General features: G+C 34.6%; 1 long non-coding RNA gene across 2 annotated transcripts in view; it reads right to left on the reverse strand.

Moving 5' to 3' along the window:
• Window positions 1-5,477, reverse strand: part of LOC109613609 (uncharacterized) — a 49,297-nt gene extending 43,820 nt beyond the window's left edge. For both annotated transcript variants that reach the window (XR_002195101.2, XR_002195100.2), the window contains exons 1-2: window positions 5,392-5,477; window positions 5,177-5,299 (exon numbers count right to left, since the gene is read on the reverse strand). This is a non-coding gene — a long non-coding RNA (uncharacterized LOC109613609). The remainder of the gene's footprint in view (window positions 1-5,176; window positions 5,300-5,391) is intronic.
• Between the last annotated feature and the right edge of the window lie 758 nt (window positions 5,478-6,235).

Below are 6,235 nucleotides of genomic sequence, written 5' to 3' on the forward strand. Positions count from 1 at the left end.
AATGAGAAATATCGGCCCGCGTTTTTGAATAGCCCCCCTATAATGGTAGCTCCGGATATTCGGTATTTTAATGGTTTTAGCCACATTTTTTCAACAATTTATCTTAAACTTGGTATTTGTAGTTTGTTATGGGGCCTAGCTCCATGGCGGGACATTGTATATATAGGTCCAGGTTCTCGTATAGCTCCCATATAAAGATACCTCCCGATGTTCAGTGTTTTGATGATTTTTGCGACATTTTTCCACGGGTTAATTTAAAACAGTTTGGAATGAATTTGGATATTTTCAAAAAGTAAAATCATTTAAAAATTCTGTTTAAATTTTAAAAATAGCGAATATAGCCGTTTTATTGGGGTCTGTATGACGTGAACCTACAAAGGCATTGTTTGTCATAAGCCATTACCATATTCAAATTCGATAACTTGAAATATACGGTGAATAATGTAGCTAAAATCATCAAAATATCGTATATAGGGAGGTACCGTTATATCGGAGCTGTGTGAAGACCTGGACCAACCAGACAATTTTCTGTCAGAGGCTGTAGCATCCATTACGAAGTTTAAATACGACATATCAAACAATATCGGCGGGTATTGTACCTAAACTCGTCAAATAACCGAATACAGGGAAGTACTGATATATGGGCGTATACGAATTTTCTATCTATATACGGCTATACGAAGACGTGGACCTGCACAGACAATTTTCTGTCATGGGCTGTAGCATCCATTTCGAACTTCCAATGCCAAATATGAAACAATTCCGGTGAATAATGTCGCTAAAATCATCAAAATACCGAATATCGGGAGGTACCTTTATATGGGGGCTATATGAAAACGTGGACCTACATGACCCATTTACGAACTTAATCTGCCTACTGACAAAATAAACATGTGTGCAAAATTTTAGCCTTCTATCTCAATCGAATGATGGCGTGATTACAACAGATAGACAGGCAGACAGACAGACGGACATCGCTAAATCGACTTAGAATTTTACGCTGATTAAGAATATGTACTTTGTTGGGTCTGACATGAGTATTTCGAGGAGTTGCAAACGGAATGTCAAAGTTAATATACCCTCCCTAGTATGGCGGAGGGTATAAAAACGATATTTGTTGTTAATAACAGGTTCCAGCTTCGGTGACAAAACATTTGTTATATAGGTCCACGAGTTCGAATAGCCCCCATGTAACGGTACTTCCCGATATTTGGTATTTTGACGGTTTTACCTACATTTTTCCAGGGATTTGTTTAAATATTGATATTTGTAGTATGTAATGGTTTCAGCTATGATAGAGGGACATTGTACATTCACGTTTTTGTATAGCCCCCGTATAACGGTACCTCCCGATATTCGGTATTTTGACGGTTTTACCCACATTTTCCACGGATTTGTCTAAAAATTGGTATATGTAGTTTGTAATAGGTTCTAGCTCCGATAGAGGGACATTGCACATTTACATTGTAGGTTCACGTTTTCGCATAGCCCCCGATACCTCCCGATATTCGGTATTTTGAGAGTTTTATCCACATTTTCCACGGATTTGTCTAAAATATAAATAAATTAAAAATCTAGTACCTTCGGATATTATGTATTTTGACGAGTTAAGCCACATTTACTAATAGATTTAAGTGAAATTTGGTACTTGTAGTTTATAATGGGTTCTACAACCGGTGCCAAAACATTGTCCTTATTAGTCAACGGTTTCTATACAACGGTTTGCTATTTAATATATAGACTGATATTCGATATTTTGATAATCCTAGTCACATTTACCCACGAAATTATTTCCAATTTGGAATTTAAGAGTCGCAACAGATTATAATTTTTGTAGTATAAAATTGTCCACATAGACTCCCGTTATTTATGGTCCCATGTAACAGCTTCAACCTATATATTGTTTTTTAAAAACTCTAACTGCAATTTCTACCGATATTTATGGAGATTGTAGTTTAACGTGAAATACGTTCGAATCCGTATACTTTTGTATAAAAATGTTTTCTTTAGCTAATGGTGTTTTTATACCCTCCACCATTCTATAAAGGGTATATAAACTTTGCCATTCCGTTTGTATATCCTCGAAATATTCACAATAGACCTTACAAAGTATATATATTCTGGATCAGCGTAAAATTCTTAGATGATCTTTCCGTCTGTTGACATCACGCTATCTTTCGAAGAAATTGAGATACAAGACTAAAATTTTGCACACATATAGTTTACCAGTAGGAAGGCTAAGTTCGTAAAAGGGCTATGTCGGTCCACGTATTTGTATAGCCTCCATATAACAGTACCTCCCGATAGTCGGTATTTCCATGATTTTTGCGACATTATTCACCGTAATTGTAAATTTCGTATGCAGTTCCACGTCTCCGTATTGTCCCCATATAATAGTTTTTATTTAAGTGGTAATTTTCGGATTTTTTTTTTTTTATTTTTTTTAAGTTCCTTCTAAATTGTGGAGGGTATTAAAAGTTCGACCCGGCCGAACTTAGCTGCTTTCTTACTCGTTTTACTTGTTTCTAATAAGCATTGAATGTAATGTATAGTCTTATTCTACAAATGGAATTGTCATGAGTGAAATATTTTGAAAATGAATGACATTCAAGCTCGTACATATCAACAATATCGAACCATATTTTGAAGTTACCCTCACATAATGGCATTTCACACTTATTGGGGCAAAAAAAAATAAAACAATGTTTATTGTTTAGTTTAAGAATTTCGCTCTTCCTGGCTAAACTTGAATCCATCTTTTCATGTTGCCGTAGTAAGATAACATTGAAAATCAAACCGCTTTTTTGTAAACAATTGTAATTACTTATATAGCACTGTTTTTTACAACATGTCCGGTACAATATTATTTATCGTTAGGTATGTCGTTGGTTTTATTTTAACGTGTTTTTTTCTGCGGACTCGATGTTTGTAAATAAATCTGTAAAGATTTATTAAATACGAGCTCAAGAAAATAAGCAATATCACGACATTCACCGTGACGTTGCTCCTTCAGCTTAGTCAGCAGTTTTTTTTTTTTTCTATTTTAAGAATTTAGGATGCCTTTTCGCTCGAAAACGTGCCTAAGTGTTGGTCTGGGCAGTCTGTGTGTATTCTTAAGCAAACATTTTTGCGGCACAATGGCATTACTGTAAACACAAACCTCAAATATGTTTCGTTCTAATGTTTACTTTTAATGTCGGGGACATTTTGGGAAACCATAAATGACGATAAATCCTCATAAAATACCACATTTATGGTTGTAGAAAAAAAACAGAAACTGAAACTGAAACAAGGAAGTGGATAGTAATGGAACAAAAAAAATTTTGCCAGCTTTCCTTTGTATTCTTTGTGAGTTAAACGCTACAGAGTTCTGGTGAAAGTCTTTGACACCATCTAAAAACGACAAAAGCCTCATAAATTTCATGAAAATGACAGGGTTACAAGTGGTCATATTGTTGGTGTTACATGGAACAGGTCATGGAATGATAAAATCCAAGAATTGTTGATGAAAAATTGTGTCCACAAACACACATACTTTAAGACTATTTGAAATTATTTGATGTGGGTCAAATGGACATTTTAAATTATTAACATAATTCACGACAAAATAAACACTTCGGATTAGATTTGAGAGCTTTCAAGAATACAATATTCGTTAGTAAAATTCGCAATTCTTAGAGATTTTTTATTATTTTGAATTCTTGGCATTTTTTATTCCTGAGAGGATAGATTTTAAAGTTCCAATTCTGGAGAATCTGATGAATGCCATAGACTGAACACAAAAAAACAAAAAATCTTTGTTACAATAGCCAAGAAATAACAAAGAGAGGCAGGGGGCTTTAAAGACGATTACGGTCGTGGAAACTACTTTTTCTAATTTTGCAAAGAAACCGGGATAGTAGCCAACTGAATTTCCGGCAAACTAAATAAAAACCTTTAGGTTGGCGTAGTGCGCCTGGTTAACAAATATATTGTGGCATCTCCAACAAAGCGTAGTATAAATGTCAGCATGTTGTGGATTGAATTAGGGCGGAATTTTCCATGGACTATCTGTCTGTATTCTAAGAACTTAGACATTCTACGTCTCGAAAGCTGTACACTGCAATACTGTACCAGAAAATCAACCATCTAGACCAATTTACGAGAAGAATGGATCCACCTCCATTCTGGGAAATGATATTTCAACCAGATAAACCGGATAAACATATATAAGGGAGCTATATCTGAACCGATCTCGAAAAAAATTGGGCCAGGTATTTTTGAGCTGTATTTTATAGCTTTTCCCGAGTACCGTACTTATGGAGTTCATATTACGGCTCTGAGGAACAATAATAACATATCGGATGAACAATACATGGGATATTTGACATACTTGTTTCTAGGTTTGGTCTTATGTGCTACATTCCATCCTATTTGGGCTAATATTACGTATTTGGTGCGCAATAAAAGGCGAATCAGACGAAGATATACATAGAAACTTTATCCAAATATTGGCCGATTATCTCCATTTTTATGCTTGAGTCAAACAAATGATTGATGCAAAATTTTATCTCAATCGGCAGTTAATGTGACCTGAGCTTTGTTCACAAAAATACATGGACAGACAGATTGAGGGATAGGATGGACCATAAATCGATTCAGAAAGTGATTCTACGAGGATCCTCAAAAGTAACTATGAATCTATCTCGTTTCTTTCTCCACGTTGCAAACAAATTCACAATGTGGTGTAGGGCATAAAAATCAAGATACAATCAAAAACCCGTACACAACTCGGAATAATAGTGGGTAGTGAAATTAAGAAAAAAACCTTTTCTCAGCGAACGTCCCGGCACACATCGACATCCAAAAGTCAAACCTCAAAAGAAGAAACCGCGATACTCAACTTGATTGTTCAGGAGTTTTCCACCATATGAGTAGCGGAACTAGATAAGGCGTCTCCGTCTCTATTTAAATTTGATCGTTTTCTTCGATGATTGACCAAAATTCGTGGGTCTAAAGCCTGGAGGTATGAAAGTTATTTGTTTAACTTCCTGAAAAGTTGAGTTACGCAATATCAGCATCAATAAAATTAAACGAACTGTCGACAACATCCCCCTCCGAAATTATTTTTTTAGAAAAAATGTGGAATTAAAGAGGGTCAAACAATTTAGGTTTAAATTGTAATGTATATGATTACCTTCTTTTTTGAGGTACAGGCATAAAGCACGCATTGAGCTCAGTTCAGGGTTTGGAAGTCTCATAGTTTTCCGTGTGTTAGCCGTACAAGGCTATTCCTTTTATTTGTTTGTCTTTTTTATTTCTTAAAAAAAGAACAATTCAATATTCAATTCGACGATATCGCGAAATATAATTATCCCACTAATACAAATAAACAAAAGGACGAATACTTACGTATTGGGATCTTGCAGGACCATATTCTTCAAATGTCCTCTACATTTTCAATTTTATTTTACAAATTTATGACAAAATTTGAATTTATTGGGCTTACCCCAATCAGCACAACTCATAATGAAATTAAATAAAAAATTAACAAAATAATGGTTATGGAAACTCTGACATATCAAAGCTTATCGGAAATGGACGAAAGCTTTAAATTTATTTTTTTTTTAAAACTTATTCAAGACCTATATAAGGTCGACCAGGAAGACCATCTGACAACCAAGATTTCTGTAAAATATATTTTGAATTCGCCCAATTCGACCTATAAATACAAAAGCACATTTGTAACGTTCATGTCAAGAAAATTTAGAAATAATTTAAAGATTTTGAAAGTAAATCTAAATAAATAATATCACAAAAAAGGAAAAATTGTGCGAGTTTTAACTTAAAATGAGAATTTGCAACACATGCAGAAGGAAAGAGCTTCAAGAAGGCATCCTTTGTTTGCCAGGAGTAATGTTTGGCAGGTAGAGTTTAAACCAACGTCTTCTGAATGATCTCAAAACTTCAACGTTGGTCATGTGGTGAAATCTAGTAAGATATTTAGACTGCTGCCTATAGCTTTGCACACAAATGGAACTTCCACTGGAAGATATCGATGAAAAACTTAAGATTTTCCTAATACAACAAAATCGATTCATCAAATTCTGACATCCCAATAAAAGTACCAGTGCTAGGTCAGATACGAAAATGAACGATAACGCCCTTCTCTAACAAGTACCTCCACCACATTGTGGCACAATTTTCAATATTTATCTCTCATAACAAATACGAATCAACGATTCTTTTCAAATTT

Source organism: Musca domestica, unplaced genomic scaffold, assembly GCF_030504385.1.
Source record: "Musca domestica strain aabys unplaced genomic scaffold, Musca_domestica.polishedcontigs.V.1.1 9, whole genome shotgun sequence".
In the NCBI taxonomy this organism is placed as follows: Eukaryota; Metazoa; Arthropoda; class Insecta; order Diptera; family Muscidae; genus Musca; species Musca domestica.